This window comes from Neopelma chrysocephalum, unplaced genomic scaffold, assembly GCF_003984885.1.
Source record: "Neopelma chrysocephalum unplaced genomic scaffold, ASM398488v2 Primary Assembly neopelma1_25, whole genome shotgun sequence".
NCBI lineage: Eukaryota > Metazoa > Chordata > Aves > Passeriformes > Pipridae > Neopelma > Neopelma chrysocephalum.
In genome coordinates, this window is record NW_020897694.1 from 13,472,655 (window position 1) to 13,491,529 (window position 18,875).

General features: G+C 35.1%; 1 protein-coding gene across 8 annotated transcripts in view; it reads right to left on the minus strand.

The window, feature by feature from the left end:
• Nucleotides 1–18,875, minus strand: part of DACH1 (dachshund family transcription factor 1) — a 357,379-nt gene that overhangs the window by 17,525 nt on the left and 320,979 nt on the right. Inside the window, exon 13 of one of the 8 annotated variants that reach the window (XM_027674514.1) lies at nt 9,166–9,252. The exons of the other annotated variants lie outside the window; for them this stretch is intronic. The gene's annotated coding sequence lies outside the window, so the exon portion shown is untranslated. Of the gene's footprint in view, nt 1–9,165; nt 9,253–18,875 lie in introns of those variants that run through there. 8 annotated transcript variants of the gene reach the window in all.

Below are 18,875 nucleotides of genomic sequence, written 5' to 3' on the forward strand. Positions count from 1 at the left end.
TGGCCCAGGTAGGTTGTTTTTCAATTCAAAATTCATACCAGTTCCCCTAATTGACTGTAAACTTCCATCTTGAACACATCTTCATAGATGCATTTCAGTACTGCAGTGACAAGCCAACCTTCCCCATTCCCTCTCAGTGGTAACATAATTTCAGATGGGTACTTCAAAATGATCATTCTACCCTCTCAGGAAAAACTCAATTACCCTCAGAGCCAGGTGGTTTAAATTTGGCACCACTCTAGTGTCTTTGCCAACAGAGATTCCTCAGAAAAAAACAGCATGTCATGACAGACTGTGTCCTGGATGCACCCCACTACAGAAATCCCAGACCATATGGAAGCAGCATGCTTTTCCAGAGAGAACTTAACACCACAGTCCATCATCAAATAGTAAGAAGGAGAAAAGAGAATGGCAAACGAAATTAAACCACAGAGCAGTCTTACCCAGTGACTTTGGGATCAAGTGACTACCTCGGAGTCAGAAGCAATGACCTGTGCAAAATATATGAAGTGCAAAATTTTCTTGCCTCAAAGTGTGATTTTCTCAAGACAGAAGAAATGAAAAATGTTATTTCCTGGTTGCTTTTACTCTTCCTCCCATATCCCCCATCCCCAGACTCTGTCCTCTGCCCCAGCTTTCCCCTTACACTGTTCCTTCTGAATAGCAACACATTAATGACATAGTAGAAGTCGCTTGCAGGACATCCTCCAGAACACTGTTTAAGACGCTGGTTACACATGCTCAAAGTGAGCTCAGTCTGCAATAATTTCAGAATAGGTTACTAGTATAATACAAAGAATCGAGTCCACAACATGGAAATAAAATTAACTGATTCGCTTATCATAGAAAAGCAACTGATTATTCCTTGTATATACCTTAAATAATAGTAAGAAAGACAAGCCAGCTTTATTGTAGGAACTCAGCTCTGGTGTAGTCTTCTAAGATGATGAATGTATTTAAATGCTCTTTAAGATTATACTTGTGATATGAAAGCCTGCAAATGCAGATTTTAAAGCCCATCTAGTACTATCTCTAATGCATAGAAAGAAAGGCAAGAACTGAGTATATCCTGAATATACTTACTGAATATCTAGCCTGGTAAAATAGACTTGACTATAAAGTTAATTTTAGCTGGGAAATCTAAGAGAGTCAAAGGTTTTGCAAGAATATGAAAAAACCAACAGGGAAACTTTATAAAATGAGGATTCTTCTGTGCACTGAATGTTTAAGATCAAACTCTGGAACTATTGCCCATTTGGAACTGGAATAGAACTGATATTTGTATGTTTTAATAGTGTTTTAGCCTTTCAATATTTTAGCATTGGGAACCAGATTGCATCGGATGGCAAAGGAACTGCAGCAATAGTGACTGTGATTGTCATAACAAATTTGATGGCAAGGTTGAAAATGGAACTGATCCTCCAGTCAGTGATACCATTTTTATGATGCTTCCAGTATTTCCAGTGAAGCCAAGGAGTCTGATCCAACTGCAGTATTTTATGTTCAATTCATCAATGGCTTAGAGTGTATACCTTTGAGTTGGAATATAAAGCTAAAAATGAGAGCAAATTATTGCTGCTTTTTATTTTATGTTTGTATTCGATATAGCTTGATTACTTGAAAGGAGTTGTAGCCAGCATATTGCAGCACGAAACAATATCATGAAAAATACATGTCTTTTAATGCAAGGGTTGCACTGACAGTTTGTCACAGGCAAAATCTGCAGAATCAACACAGAGACAAAATAAACAAGTCAAAACTTGAATTATCTAATACAGCATTGTATATTTTCAACAATCTGTATTCTAATTTCATGCACATAAACAAGCACTGTAAATTTTTTGGTCCTGACTTCGTAACACTTTGTTTCCAAGGCCAGCTGTAGCATGTTGTGATCCATCCTTTCTAACATCCATAAAAACCCCCACACTTATGCTATTGCTGCTTTTCCTAGGCTATTAGAGGCTGGATCACTTTTCAAAAATAAGGCTGACAAGAATATAATAGAAAAAATGTTTTTACCTTTACTGATATACACTTTGTGTTTCTCAACTAGGAAAAACAACATGACATCATATTATCATTATATATGCTGCTGTCTCCCAGGATGTCCTTCAGGTGTTACAGGACCCTACAATGAGCAAAAGCTAAAGATTTCTTTTTAGAGCTAGCAGTCTATTCTATAGAATAGATTTTCCTCTTTACAAGCCAGCTGGCAGTTCACTGGAAGAATACTTAATATAGATCTGTACTGACAGCAAATTTTAGCTTAGATAGAACATGATGCGCTCTAAGTATTCCTTCCAAATGCGTTAATTTTAGTTTCACTTCCTTTATACCTACTTTTCTTAGCTAACTTTTTTTTCTTTCATAGGAACTTGAGATACCAATAGAGATGGGTCAAGTTCCACATCAAATCCATGGGAAAACCAAATGCTTGAATTACACGAAGGCTAAATTGTTTTATGTTATTCTTAATCATATCAATATAAAAATAACCACTGCTAGGAAACAGTGGTTTCCTAAAATTCTATTTTTAGAATTAGAGATTTGGCATAGTAATTGCTTGCTTTTCTGGTTTACAGTGATTAACTTACATGAATATTACAGACATATTAAAAATTTATCTTAAAATAAAGTATTATAAATATTTCCTATTTCTGAAGGACGCAAAAATGCCTTTTTTTATCTTACTGCGAAAGAGAAAAAAGGCAAACCTAAAATCTTTGGCCACTTTTATATTAAAACATCAGATCCTCTAATAGTTAATATAGCTTTATTGATGGTAAGTGTACCTTTTTTTTCCCCTTTTTTTATTGCTTCAATTGACAAAATAGAGTGATTAAGTTGGAGTGATATTTGGGGAAGATGATTCCCTTCTTAACTCTTAACACTGCACAAAGTGCTGCCTGCCTGCTAAAATCTCACCAAATTTTATTTACATTTCAAGTGTAACTGCTTGCTTGCCTCTTGAATATTTTAAGTGAATGCTGAACTCTCATTCCCTTTAACAGCATTTCTGACCCCTCAGTTAGTTTAGGATTATAAAACAGGGACTGTTCCCTACTACACCACAATTGTCACTCATTAATATACTACTTTTGATTTAACACGGAATAATTGAGGTAAGTCAGGCTACTAAATTTTCTCATATGAAAATTCAGGCAAGCTACCTTTACACAAAATTTAGGCTATCAAGTATTAGTTTGCTAAAACCCATAAAATATTTTCCCATCTATTCCCTTGCACAAGACTTGAAACTAACTATGATGAGTTGATAATAGTTGTAAATTGCTGTATCTTGCATCACCTCTCTTTGCCACTTTTGAATGCCTGGGACTCTGATCCACCACCAAAGAAAATATAAAAGCAGAAGTTAATAACATAACTGAACTTCTACTGTGCCTTTCATCCAAGATCCAGAATACTTTACAAATATTAATTAAGTTTCACAACACCCTAGTGAGATACCAAAGCTTCGATGCTGCCATCAAGAAATCAGTAGATATTATTTCTTTCTTTATGCATAAAAATTTGGTTTTGACTTAAGGCATTGGTTAAAAATGCACTGAAGTGTGCAAAATGAGCTATTCCTTTGCCACATCATTCAAGACCAAAATATCAGACCTAAAGCATAAAAGTAACCCCAACAAATGCTACCATCTTAATTGTGAAATTGATATTATTCACTTGATTCTTTGCTGAAAAATGTAAAATGAGCAAAGACAGTGACTCCTTAGCATATACTTCCTGTGACTTTGACACATGCTACATCAATCCTTTGCAATTAGACTATATTGGACTATAACTACAATTCCTGCTATGAAATGAATTTATTGTATGGCAAACACAATGCCAACACCAAAATAAAATTTTGAAAAACCAAACAACAACCAGAAACTGAATTCAGCTTTTCTGGAATGTGACTGAGTTTACTAAATTTGTTTGTAGCAGTCTACACTGGGGTACTAGTTATGCTCCTTCCATCGACACCGGAGAAATACAGACACCCACTTCATAATGGGATGAACTGTACTGTAGACATTTCTTTCCACTCCCTCCACCAAGGGTCAAGAGTGACAAACAGAGCTGCAGATGTCTAACATTGAAGACTTTTATGCTTCATCACGTTAATTCCAGCCTACGTCTTATTTTCAAGCATAACTACATTTAAAAGGTTGTACATTACTAGTTGTACATTACGAATCAGTAATGGTATACTAATACAGTTACAGTAATATAATGCAACTGTATCAGTAATATGATACTATTTTCCCTTCTAGAGTTCTGTGATACTTGATCTACCTCTTCTTCTACTTCCCAATTTATGTCTGCTTTTGTTCTTATTTCAGAATTTTCAGAATGCTTCTTTAGACTTGTTTCATCTCATAGTAGCATCCAATTGAAATAAATCTGCATAGTTTCAGTATTAATGCAGAATTCAAGTTCTTCTTTCTACATTTGAGGGTCACGCTTTATGTGACTTTCAGAACTGTACAGAATTATATGAAATAGAAAAGGCATTGCCAGGCTTGGATATTTTTCCAGAACTGATGCACAATTATTCATTTTCAACACCAGTAGTTACAAGAAGTGACTGAAATGCAGCTGCTCGTAGTGTGTTTACTGTCACAAGTGATGTTGGAATTCTGAGGCAAGCGAAAAGGAAAATACACAAGAGATGAGATTCATCACATTAACTTCAGACACCTGCACTGTAGATAGCTGCGTTTGAGATGGTTTTGTAGACTCTCTTTATAATCAATGAAGAAACTTGGAAGTTAGGATTCATTTTCTTCAAAGAGAGAGATGTGTCTATCACTCCTCATTGACTCTAATAGGACTCCAGCCAAACAGCTCAGATAAAGACATCTACCCCACAAATGTGTGAAGTGGAACATATCCCTCCCACTGATATTGTTTGGGTATTTTATAGATAATTACATTGCCTCAGCAGCTATTCCACACCTTCATAACACTGAACAATATCTATACTGCCATTTTGGTATCAGCAAAGCCTCACTATATCTTATCAGCTGAACAAATCATAGGGTAATGCAGTAAAGAATATATGACTGTATAAAATCTTGATAGCTTAAACATCCCATTTCTTAAATTCTTTATACAATGAGTGCTGTATCTTAAAGCACTCTTAAAGAGCTCCTACTTTTTGGTCTCTGCAGAGCTGGCTTTCTAAGGTACTGCATGTCTAAAATGAATGCAAACCCATTAATGTGTTTTTAAACTCCTTGTTCAAAGACTTAAGCAAATGCAGGCATATTGAAAATGAGTAAAAACCCCATCGTGCTGTTTCACTGTGCAAATATAATTTCTTGTATTCTAAATCCCCAATCATTTCCTTATTTCAAGTACACTTTCCTTATTCCAATAATATTGTACTCATCCTTGAAGAAAACAGAACTCCATTTCACCAGTCTTACTAAGCACAGTGTTAACATTCCATATTGATGTTATTTTATTTTAAACATACTTTGCTCTTTCTTGTCCATAGACACTATTTCCAGCAATATTAAGTAGATGATAGATTACCTTGGGATTCTAGGTAGTCCTCTTTTTAAGTAATAGTCTTCATCTTTGTCCCAAAACACCTAATCATCGCCCTCTTATACTTATTCCTTTTACAGAAATAGCTCTCTGCAAAGTACTTAATTTCTTTTAATGTCCTTGCACTTCTGTATTCAAATTTTGCACAAAACTTCAATATTGATTTTTTTGCACTGTGTATTCTCTTTCTGGACGTCTAGCTACTTTGGATACTGTCTCAAAGTTGCTGATTACTGCAACCTGTCATTTAACTAGGTCCTCTGCCACTACTGTCCTTTGCAACTGTTACTGTCATCAGTCTTACTCCAGGTTCAATCATTAAATGTCAGGTAGTAAGTCACAAACTGGTTTTTTTTTTTCAACTGTTAGTCTTGTAGAGGATAAACTAATCTCACATCATGTACAAACTGCTCCAATATGTTAATTCCAACCTATGATGCTAGTCTCTTTTAATATGCATATCTGTTCTATAAAAGCTGTTATGTATCACAGGTTGACAATAATAAAAAATACCAAAATGTTTATTGTCATCCCTACTTGTAAAATTTAAAAAAATAATTATCATTAATTAAGACAAAATCGAAATAATTTAAAAGCCCTTGAAAACTTTTGGTATAGAGTGAATAAGGTTTCTCCACTTTTAAATGTTGCTGTAGTCAAAATGACACAGAGTGTGCAATAATGTATTTGTTTTTCAGATACTGTAGGTCTGAAGAGATTTTTTTTGTATACTTCAATTATAAAAACATTTAAAACATACAAACTTGTGCAATCTTTATTTTAATGAAGATGAGAAGTTCATTAACGAAGATAAATATTTCATTAGATGTTAAATAAAACAAAGAGATTTTTTGGCTTCTCTCAGCACAAAATTCCTTTGAAAGATTAATTAATACATGCAAATTATGCAAATTAGACCCATGCAAATATTTTATGAAGACAATTAAGGGAACCATTAATTACTGCTTTTTTTGCTTCAGTGAGATTCATTCATTTAATTTTAATTTCACTTTAACTGTTTTGATGTATAATCTTGCAGCTAAGAACTTTATCTTTCCTAGTGGGTCACTTAAACTTATAAATTTCATCAAGTGAGCAGCAACAGAAATCTGTAAAGATATTCTCTGGGCTATGTTTAGTATCAAGAGAAATTTTTGACACAATGCACTCCTAGAAACTGCAAAACTGGAAGGGAATGTGAGCTCATTCTTGGACAAGGTTCAACTGCTGGAAAAGCAATTAATTTGCTTTGGCTGTGCTAATATAGGGGAATTAGAAAGTGTGACACAAGACAAATAGAAATAATTAGTTCTCCAAAATGATGTTCTCATTAATATGGTTTGAACAGTAGAAATAAAAAACATTATTGTGGCATGTCTGCATTCTGTCCCTAGCCACAGGAGGTAAGAAAATGCAAGATACAGCATTTTTTTCACTTTTGTAGTTTGTATGGTGGGGGCATTTATTTTTATTTTTTATTGTAGGTTTTAAAGAAATCAAACTATGGACCTGATCCTGTTATCTAAAACCTACTGCACTGGCATAAAGCATAAGGGATCCCTAGGCTTCTTCCTGTGAAAAGATGAACCTATAAATATAACTGACTAGATTTTTCACAACACTCAAGTTCCTAAATTGAAACTTTTATTTCAATATTGTTCATTTAAATCATATTTTATTATATGTAATGCACAAGGTATAATGTGTTTATTCTCAGCTTAAGCTACTATAGTAAAAGATTGCTTTAGCAAAAGAGTTTATGATATCCTTTCCAAATCTAGTAACATAATTTTCTTTTTCCTTAACGTGAATACACATACATGCATTTGACAAAGTATAGAGAGGTGGATTTTCAGTTGATCATTTACACCAATACAAAACAGGTTTTCTACAAGCAGTGAAAATCATAGCTGGCACTCTTCACAAAACAGGCTGCTAGAAGGCTGTTATAAACATATGCTCACTTACATTATTTCTTACTTGTTGCAGAATTAATGGAAGATTACGTGGTCCCCTTAAATATTAAACTTTCCCATCCCCCTGCAGCTGATACACCTGCAGCTGCTTACCAAGTTTCAACTAAAGGCACCTCCCTTTGACAGTTTTGCTGTGTACATACCTTTTATCTGGAAACAGAAATTAAAGTGCAAGAACTTGATTTAATTTATTTCTTACTTCAATTAGATGGCAAATCTATAGCATCTGACAGAAACTGAGATTTTTCTCTTTAAATGCAACAAGGAGAGAGAAATTGTGGCCATGCCTTGACATTTTTTGACAGTTGATTACTACAATTAACAAAATCCTTAGTGCAAATGCCAGAGAGGTTTAGCAAAATTAACCAATAAAATTTCTAGAATATTATTACACTGTAATAATTCACTATAAAAAGAATCTTTAGTGACATTACTGATAGGAGGAAAAAGTTAAAATCTATGAAACCTTCATATTCTTTGAATAGTTACTTATTCTTCAAAACATGTATAGAATTTGCTAAAAATGTGGATATAATTTGCTAAGAATTGTTATTTGCTAAGAACCAGTCAGCCAAATACATGTATGAACGACCATAATCCTTGCAAAATGCTGGGAAGTATCTTCTTCCTTGACCATCGATTCCATTGCTAGCTCGTTTTTGCAAACTCTTATTAAATGTGTCTGTCTTTAAAGATTTCTTTCTAAACAAATGTTAGAACTAGCACCTCATACCCTACCTGCTAGATTTTTCTAGACTAGCTTTTCCTAAAAGGTTTTTGGTATTCAAATATTGTTCTCCCTTTGTTAGGATCTTCTTATTCTCCCTCCACATGGCTAAGTTCTTTCTCAGTTTGACATTTTTGTCTTCTTCCTCAACTTTCCATTTTAATTTCTTAGGTCTGCGATCTTCCTCCCATTGTCTCTCCCTCCATACTTCGTATCTGAGTAGTCTAATCTACAAACTGAAATTCAGTCATCATATCTAAGTTGACAATTGACACAGCCCTTTGTACTCCAGGTCTGTTCCCTTCTGTTTGACATAAAACCTCAGTCTGCTTTTCTGATCCTCTGTGTGAATGTGTCGCTATTCTGACAATCTGTGTTTGAGAAAATAGAGCTGTTAATCATTCATTCACCTCTTCAGATTCTTCCTCATCTTCCCCACTACTACTTCTCTTAGTCACTATGAACTACTCTTTTAATCTTGTCTGTCAGTAAACTTCAAAATCAAGGTATCCTGTTTGTTTGTAACTTCTGACTCTTCATTACAACAGTGTCTAAATTTACTCTCATAAAAAGTCCCTGACCCTTATTTTCCTATCCCTCTTTCTAGCTATAAATTCAAATGATTTTTCTCCTCATATCTTACATACTAAAGTTTCTGTCTCAGTTGTATAAACAAATTTGTATGGCAAAAATATTTTCCTAGTCTGCTTCTTTGAATTGTCACTCTTTTTAATTCCTTCAGTAGCTCTCCCCTTTTAACAAGAAGAAACACAGTACTTGAAAATTTTTGCCTTACCCTTCACCTTGTGCATTACTTCTCATCAAAATGCTTCAACCTGGAGTGATGCTTTCAAATAAACATCCTCATAGCTTTTTTCCCTATTGTTCTCCACAGTTAAGAAGATCCCCGTGCAATGATTACAAGACAAACTCACTACAATTTTTCAGGTCTGAAGTCCAGATTTGTAGGTGAGCTTGACAGACCTGAGATCAGGAATGATACCTGAATCTGTAATGCGATCAGAATACAGGCTCATGGACCCATATAACTTCCCACATAAATTGAAGTAATTTACCAGCCCAGTCACCAACATCTCAAAGTCATCATATCACCTCAAACAGTATTTGTGTAAAGTTTTAAGGGAAATTACATCATTTGGCTATATTTCTTTAATAATTTTTGTTTACCTGATCATGAATGGGACAGTAATTTCCATTCTACTGTAGGGGACATAAGTAGGGATGATCATACCAGAAGATTTAATGAATACTATTGCCTCATTGCTGGTGTGAGATCGGTTCACCTCTTAGAAACACATTGAATACTCTTTCATGTAAAATATTGTCGTTGCCATAGCATACTTGGGGACAGATTTGCACTTGATGGATCTTGTTTAATCAAATGTTACATCTTTGCGTTTTTTGACTGAGACATTGGAGGAACAGTGCGTAGTAATGCATGCATGCTTTCAGTTCCTGAAGCACAGAAAGCTCATACTGGTGTATCTTCACTTTCATGAGTAAAAAATTATAGCAGGTATTGAGCATGTGTGTACAGCAGGAAGCTAAAGAAAAAAATTCAGTGGAACTTTGGTGTTAGGAAGCTGGCAGACCCTACATAAATTAAATAATCCATTCTCTATTACTGTAGCTTCAAACCTTTTAAATGTCTTTATGCAAGGTCCTTTAACCAAACTGGTTATATTTATGCAGCAGTACCAGAATCCAGAGTTTATTTCAGGTCTTTTTTACAAAAGCTGAACACATATTATCAACTTAGTATATGAGGGGTAATCATATCTAATCAAGTATTAATCAAATAATGCTAAGCAGTGTATGTTTCTGTATTTTCAAAGCTTTGTCTAAAGACTTGAGAAGACTCAGACCAGGTGCACTTTGTCATTACCCTGATATTCACAGAGATTTGCCATCAGTTTGAGCAAGTGCAGAACAAGATGATGTGCTACATGTATTCTGTTAGCATGGAGTTTGGGTACATAAATCCTATCACCAATATTCAAAATGGTAAATTCCATCTAGTTTTCAATATGTCTGTTCAATGAGAAAGCATGACGGAACATATAAAAGGGAGGGCAAAACACGAAGGGCAGAATAAAAATTTTAGTTCTTACAAGATTCAGGTTCAGTCTCTGATCTACCAAAGATTTCCAATATATCCATGATCAAGGTCCGTAGCCCCTCTATCATATAAAGATAATTGCTTTGTTCTGCGTCTCAGGAGTATTTCCTGATGTGCAGATTAAATCCATTAAAGATTGCAAAGTCGTTCAGATATTACAATGATAGCATTTCTACTAGCTTTCCAGTTATTCCTGGCATAGCTCAAAACAATTTATCTGAGACAGACCACAAGGCTGCAAACTGGAATTAGTAACATAAATAAATAAATAAATAAATAAATATCTGTTTACTAAAACTTACATCCATGCAAACACATTATAATAGATTAAGTATCCTCTGAAAATAAATAACCACAATTTAAGAAACTAATTTTGGACTAGCTAATTTTTGTAGATTTAAAAATTAGTACTTTCTTATGAATAATCTGCCCTTAAACAGCCTCTCAGACCTATTGTGCACAAACACGCTTACCTTCAGCTTGATGCCTGATTTTGTTTTCTGTTTTGATATACATATTTACACTGACAATTGAAAATAATTACACAGTCTTAATAAATAAATTCTGTTGAATGTCTGCAAAATACCAACTTTAGTTCTTTAGCTATTTCTTTATATGATTACTCTTGGAAGCTTCATGGCAAAACTGAATTATTTGTTCTAACTTAAAAAAAAAGAGTCAGCTATGAAAAGATTTTAATATAGAATGTACAGATAGAAGTCAAAGATGTTTCAAAGAACACAGAAAGTACTAGAATACGCTAAGACTTAACAAAGTTCTGGGCTGGCATATCCAGGATGATGTCTCTATTTGGCCCAAGGGCTGCTATTGAGTCACATATGGTAAATATTATGAGATCTTTTTGAAAGTCAGTGAGCTTGGGTTTCTTTAAAAATAATTTAAAAAACACAAACAAAACAAAACAACTTTTTCTCAGTATCTTACTTTTTCCTATCTCAGTCAAATGCTACGTAAAATACAAGCTAGTCCACAGATAAAAGGAGAGCAAGATCTAGAGAAATTACCTCATGAATGTTTGTGCATAAAAATGGTAGAAGAGTGGCATAGGCCTTCCCTTTAGAATTAATATAGCAATAAATACACTTTTATTCAATATATATAATAAGCTATAAATTTCCATTTAAAATAACCCAAGTACATACATTCAAATGTGTTCTAAATGAGCAAAAAAGGATTGATTCAACATCTGGTATGATTTGAGTCAGCCTTCCATATCCTGCCCAGCTCCAGCTGCTGCTCCAGAAAGGCCTGGGTCTTCTGGAGGCATGAATAACACCAGGTAGATGTCTCAGACGCACTGGAGCATCTCAAATGGCACTATTCATTTACTTGTGAACACCCAAATCACTTTTTAAATAGTGTAAGAATTAATGTTAAAATAAGAATATCTTAACTTCCCTCTAAAAACCTCGTTTAAGAGTTTCTGACATGGAGGGAAGAGATGGGAAATTAATTACGACCTTACTTGGCAGATTAGCTCAAATGGCTTGCTTATAAATTTTCTCTTTGTTGATGCAGGTGGTTGCTGATAGTCAAAAAGGGCCACTGAACAGGATGGCCACAGTTCATATTTAATGGTTGAAGTCTGATTGAACTTGAAATTCAAGATTTGAAATCTAATCTGGATTTGATGCTTCTTTTTACTTACCCAAGCTGTAACACCTTTCAGGAAGGAGACATGGATCTCCCTGTCTAATAAATTTCCTCCTATGAGTGCTAAACTTACTGGCCACTAGTTCCCATTAGTAGTTCTTCAAAGCACAGTAATTTTAGCAGAACTGAACATTATTACTGTTATTTTGGTGTAAGAGTTGTCTCCCTAATCCTTCACACAGTCACAAGTGAAGTGCATCTATTAGAAAAACCTCAAACCATTAAATATTTTGACATCTGTTGATGGTGATGTCTTTATAATTTAATAGAGGAATGCAACACTAATATTGACAGACAAAATTCCTTTACATGGGTATGATAAACAAACATTGGGAATGTTTTAATCTTTATAGATAAAGTTTAAAAATGCCAAGAAACAGTCTTCTTTATGACACATCTTAACATGACATGATGCCACTTTCCAGCACTTCCCTAAGACGTAGTAAATGCGGTTGAGGGGAAAAAAAAAGAAAGAAAAAAAGGGACAGCTCTCTACACACTGTAGAGGCAAACACTGATAAGCAGCTTACAGCCAGTGGATCTAGCACCTCAACCAACCTAAGGATGCTCAGGATTATAGTTCAGCTGTGAATGAACCAGAAATACACTTTATTTATGTCTTTTTCATGACAGGCTACAGAAGCACCATTTCACTGAAATGATGTTTTTTAATCAATTTTTCATCCTGGTTTAAAAAAAAATCAAGTTTTTTGGTTCTTTCTCTGGAAGGGAAAACATTATTTGCTTTTTAGCCTACGAGGGACTACGCTAGAAATGTGTGTTTTACCTGCCTGTTCAGGTTTCAGCTATCTTCTGAGGGAGAAGATGAAGGGAAGAGAGTACTTTTGGGAAAAAAATATGTAGGATGGTGGCTTGCAGTGCCCATCCTTCCCAGGTAGCAAGAAGTCTATTCGGTAAGAATGCATCCATCCATCCATCCTTCCCTCTTTGAATAATATGAACATGTGCAGTGAATAAAAATGAAAGTTGAAACAATTCTATATAAAGTCTTAATAGCTTCTTTGGAGTGCAATGTGGGTTTTTTTAATATTCTTATTGTCCTGAATTTTCCCACTTGACTCTGTTCATGCTTAGTCATTAATTTTACACATAGCTCCTTTAAAAGTGAACTAAAGTACCATGTTGGAAGGAAGTCTGATTGATTAATCATTTTTCTCAGTAGAAAAGTCAGCAACATATTCGATTTCCAGCAGCTTCATATATATATACAGCTATAAAATGAGACGTAAATTGCAATAGATAGCACTTTCAGATAAAATGTGAACAATTTGTGTAAGAGTATAAGTGTTGAATGAGAGGGCTCTGTAAGAGTATGTTGCAACATATATGTAACTATAACTGTATATTAACTCTCTGCCCTTTCTTTGCTTTTTGGGTGGTAGATAACAGGATTATGTACCTTGAAGCTTAAAGGTGTAGCTAACAATGACCTATGAACACAATGAAACAATTGTCTATTTATAGGTTACTGCCTGCAATCAATACCACCTTCTGTTTAAGTTAATCAATGTTGTCTTTAATTGATTAGCTTGGGTTGAAAACCTGCCAAAGTGCTGACTCCTGGGCAGGGGGACAGGGAACGTACTTATTGCTATTTGGTTTCCATGCATTGTAAGACAAGTTCAGTCTTTATCCATGGTCAACGAAATATGAAGCAAAATAAATCTTTAACATCTGCTTCCTCATTGAGTATTCCAATTTCAAGAGTAGAAGATAGACAAAGTAGCAAGAGATATTATAAATGTCTACTATAGAATCCAGGTTTAAAAGCTGAACTATATTGGATAGTCTGCCAAGCCAAATAATCAGTAAAACAAGTGTCTTTAAAACTTTTAAGCTGGTAGAACTAGTAAGGCTTATTCTTGTTACGAGAAATCAAATAAAATATTTAAATTAGTGTACAGAGAGAAAGCCAAGCTCTTTTGAAAATGTATAAAAATTACAGAACCTATTTTCAGAGATATATCTTCTGTAATGGTAATGAAATTCAAAGTGGTGCACACAGATTGATGTTGTTATTTATTATTATGTATATAATTTGATTGAAGTGCATAGCACTGTACACATGAAAAGTAAGTGCATGACCCTGACATTAATACAAGGTGTTACACACTGCAGTCAAAAAGCAGCTGAAGTTTAAGGCACTAATCAGAAGGAAAATGAAGCGTTATGTGTTAATGCAAATAGGAACGGTATTTAACCAGCAAATATTTTATGGAGACTGAACAAAAAAAAACATAGAATCGGGTAACCAAGGGGATGTAGTAAAGTAGCTCCACTAAATGTCATGGAGGGTTAGACACTAAACTTCTAACAGTTTCTCCCCCTTAAGACCACTACTTGATCTGAAGATAAATTTTTTTTGAGCATAAGAAAGACAAAAGAGAATGCAGAAAGCACACTACCCTTCAGCTTCAAAGCTGAACAGTGCATGTGCATACGTTTTCACCACTACATCAATTTGTTTGACAAATTCTGACATGCAGAGAAGGATCAATAACAAAACAGCAGAAATCATTCCCCAGTGGGTCACTAAAATGGCTTTGCTCCATTCTGTTGTCTTTTCCACATATTTCTGGTAGCTCCAATCACTACTCTTAGCAGAGGTGCTAGAATAACCCTAAGGAGAGCAGTCACATTACAGAGACAGTCTTGTCTTACGTCCGCAAAAAACTGTAGAGACTGAAACCAGTCATCTTACTGACCTTTAGAAACCTTAAGAATGGAAAACTTAATAAATCTTATAATCAGACAGGTAAAAAGAAAAATCCAAAATCTATCTGTCAGATTGCTGAAAGTCACATTATCACAAGATACGGTATTTCACATAGGCAGACCTTCTTACTGTTTGTTGACTGCTAAGCTGAAAAATTACTTTTTGTTGACAAATGGAAATTATTAGGTTCTTTGGTTTTGATTTTTGTTTTTTAGATTTGGCCTAATGGAATAACATGCTAAGTGGCCTGAAAATCACAGAAATTCTCATCTCCAAGAAAGTCAATCCATGTTTTGTCATTGCTGCTTCACAGAACCTTTTTATATTTCTATGGGTCTAGAATAGTCATCTGTTTGTTTCCATAAACAGCCTAGCTAAGTAGCAGATGTTTCCTTGGGCAATTATTCAACATATCTAGAAAAAAAAATCCCTTCGCCTTCCAGGCTTCTGACAGCTTTGTTTCCAGCTCCTGACTTCTTTTCCCTGCTGAAATGTTCAACCTCTATAGCAGGCCCGCACAACAGGTGGGCCGTGGGTCTCTTGCAGCTTGAAAAACCATTTGTTTGGCCCATCAGCTGCTGAGAAGCATCATGTACTGTTTGATTTGCCCAGCTGCCAAGAGGCAGCAACAAGATGTCCAGCAGAAAATGCGTATCTCCTGGCTTGTCACTGATCCCTCAGATTGCATGTACCTCCTAGTCAGCCACCTGGTCAACCAGCAGCCACATGGCTCTGGATCATACACACACACATTGCCTTGCAGGTCAAGGAAGTGGCATATTAAAAAATATTTGGGATATTCAGAAGCAGTATTTGGTGGGGGGAGGTGAGATGGAGGTGAAGGAAAATGAGAAAACAACAGTACAGGGGAAGTCAAAAACAGTGTTGAAATGGGTTGACAGAGAAGAAGGAACGTCATATGTGAAAGAAAATGTATTTTCATTCTGCAAACAACCCAATACATCCATTTGAGAATCTTGGCTCTATACTAAACACAAGCACCTTTCTGATAGAAGTCCCATGCAAATAATAAATGAGTAACAACAAATCCATAGTACTTACTAAGCAGTGATAAAAACGGAATAACTTATGAGCAAGTGTCAATTGAATAAAAATGCAGAATTTACAAGTTGATATATATAGAGAGATATTTAGCAGTTCTAAGAGTTTTAATGAGTAAAAAAGGCAAGAAAAATCTTGGTATAAAATGTATAAAGAATCAGGTGTTTTTCTGGGGTTTAATCAATTAATACTTTGGAGAATATATGGCCATCAGTTTACATGGCATTATACAGATGGATGAGGTCATCTTCAGGCAGCTATAGGTACAAATGGAATTGCTTTTGATTAAGGGTAACATGGAAAGGAACAGACAGAAATGCAAACATATGAGATAGAAGCTCAGTGAGAGAGATGCAATTATTGAAGGGAGCCTACAGAAGGATAATGGATAAAGGAAACGGACTTGATGCTGGTCATCAAAGTCAATATCATGAGCAAAATAAATGAAGAAAAGACCAAAGAAAAGACATTTTAGTTAAATGTGCTGCAAAGAGAACTGATGTCCCCAGAAAAGAAATAGATGTCCTGTCATATGAGGATATTGAAAACTATTTTTAAAAAATCATTAGCTAATTTGAGAGTAGTCTTGCACTGGAAAATGTATCTTATCTATGATTAGCAGCCAACAGTAATCTTCTCTAAGTCTACAAACATGAACTCATAAAAATACTCAAGATTTACAGAAATTAGGACAAGAAGTCTGATGCGATTAGAATTGGAAATAAGGACAGAAAATGTGACTGGGAGATTGACTGAGACTGGTTAAACACACAGACAGATACACAGAAACCAGGGCACTGGAAGACACTGTGAAACGGAATACATAATAAAAAACAGTTGGTTGACAGTAACTGAGACTGAAGTTGGGGGACTAACTGCTTTGTATTAATAGACAAGAACAGAACCCAGTGGCTGAGAATAGAAGGAAAGAGGGGGGACAGAGCACAGATAGGGCACAAAATTCAAGTAAAGTCATCTGAGGTTTCTTAGAGGGAGAAATCGTGAAAAGTAACTGGATATAAGGCATACAGATAGAACATTATGAGTCAGTATCTGGAGCCATCTGGATCTTGATTAAAAAGGACATTAGGCATAAGAAGTCAAAACTAGAGGCTGGAATTATGACTGGATATAAAAAGAAACTCGCATTGAAAGGTGTGAGAAAAAAAGGAGCAAGAAAGAGATTCTAAAATTTGGAAATTGATATTGGGACTGATACAAAGCCCAGAGATGAGGGAGAACCAAGAATAAGAAAGCTTGATGGAGACACTGTTAGAAGTCACACAGGCTGCAAGAAAAATGAAAGGAAGATTCTGTGCCCAAGAGCATGAAATGTATCCCAAGATTGTCCTTATTTATATCAACAAATATAGCAAAACATCATTCCTCAGACCACACTGCTCATAAGGTATTACAATTTATCAGTTCATTGATTAGCTTTATCACCGTGTATCTAAAGACTTAATTCCACATGGTTTTCAGATGTTGTCTCACAGTGAAACTTCTGACTTTGTAGTTTACTTGTCAAGAAGAATACCCTAGGAAACAGTTACCTAGGACATTAGTGAGGCAAAATACTCAGCTGTTAGGAAATACCAAAATTAAGACTTAATATATGAAAGAAATTGAGATAATCATTCACAGCTCTTCTATAAAGCGTGATGTCTAATGATGGATGTATTATATACAGATTATTAATACCAGGTATTACACAAAGCATGAGAACACACACTGAGCACTGAAGATGAAGAAAGTATTGGACACACATCCATTTATTCAACTACATCCTTGTCCCCTGCACTGAGACAGGGTACTGTGAAAAATGCAGTATCTAATCATATAATTAAAGATTATATCATGACACATACACAAAGATGGTTGAACAAAGGTGCGGAAGACAACCTTAATTCTAACATTTCCTAATTTTAGAATGTTTGACTTCACAGCCTTGACAATAGCCTTTTCCAATAAAATTTTTGATCTCATAAAAATCATTGTCACATATTTCCACGCACATTTGTTCATACATCACAAATGGGAATGTGTGCACAAGCTTCACAGAACCACCAGAAGTTCCTTTTCAATGTGGAAGTCCTTCAGATAGCTATCTTTCAAACACAAATATAGCAAGAAAGAATCAAGTACTATCATTTGCCGAGATTATTACACAAGATTTTGCTTGTTGAAAAATAGATTAAACAAGTTTCAAATCAATGTAGAAAACAATTTAGGTTAGGTTTCCAGGTAAATGACTGAAGCTGTATCTAAGCAATTTTTATTAATGCAGAGGGTAGCTGTGGGACAGCTTTCACCTAGTACTTGGGCAGCAAAATGCACACACTTTCTACGGGCAAAGTTAAATGGCATTTTCTTTCTCACTCTTCTTCAGTAGCCTTCAAATGCCTTAAAAGGAACCTCATACGGGACTATGCGGTCAATGTCCTGAGTTGTTGCAGCTTTATTTCTCTATTCCTGAATCTGTCAACATCTCTGTGTCCTGCCTTGAGAAGGTTGGATTGCCCTGGAAGGTTTTGTGTGCGTGGTAGCTGAGTGGGTCCTTTTTTTACATCAGAAAAGCATAGTCTGAAGCCACTTAGCATTACACTTATTTGTTAATATGAGCCTACAGAAGAGGTGGAGATCTAAAAAAAGGCAAGAAGTTGGTGGGAAAGGGCTTAGAAAGCATAAGTTCATTTTTCTAATGGACAGGGAGAGAAAGATAACAGACACAACTGGAGAAAGGCTAATAATGTGCTAGAAGGAAAAACAATATTTGCAGCAGAATAAGGAACTGAGATATGAAATTTTGACTGATGGACAAAGAGAACAAAATTTGTTGTGGAGGAGTATGCATAGTTAGGAAAAAAATTGATTGAAAGAACAGCAGGATGGGAAAATTTTGAGGGCAGGCCAAATGCAAAGGGTCTCCTTCAACACAAACAGACATTTGAGGAAAAAAAAAAGATAGGCCTGAGAATTCATGGGAATGAGCAA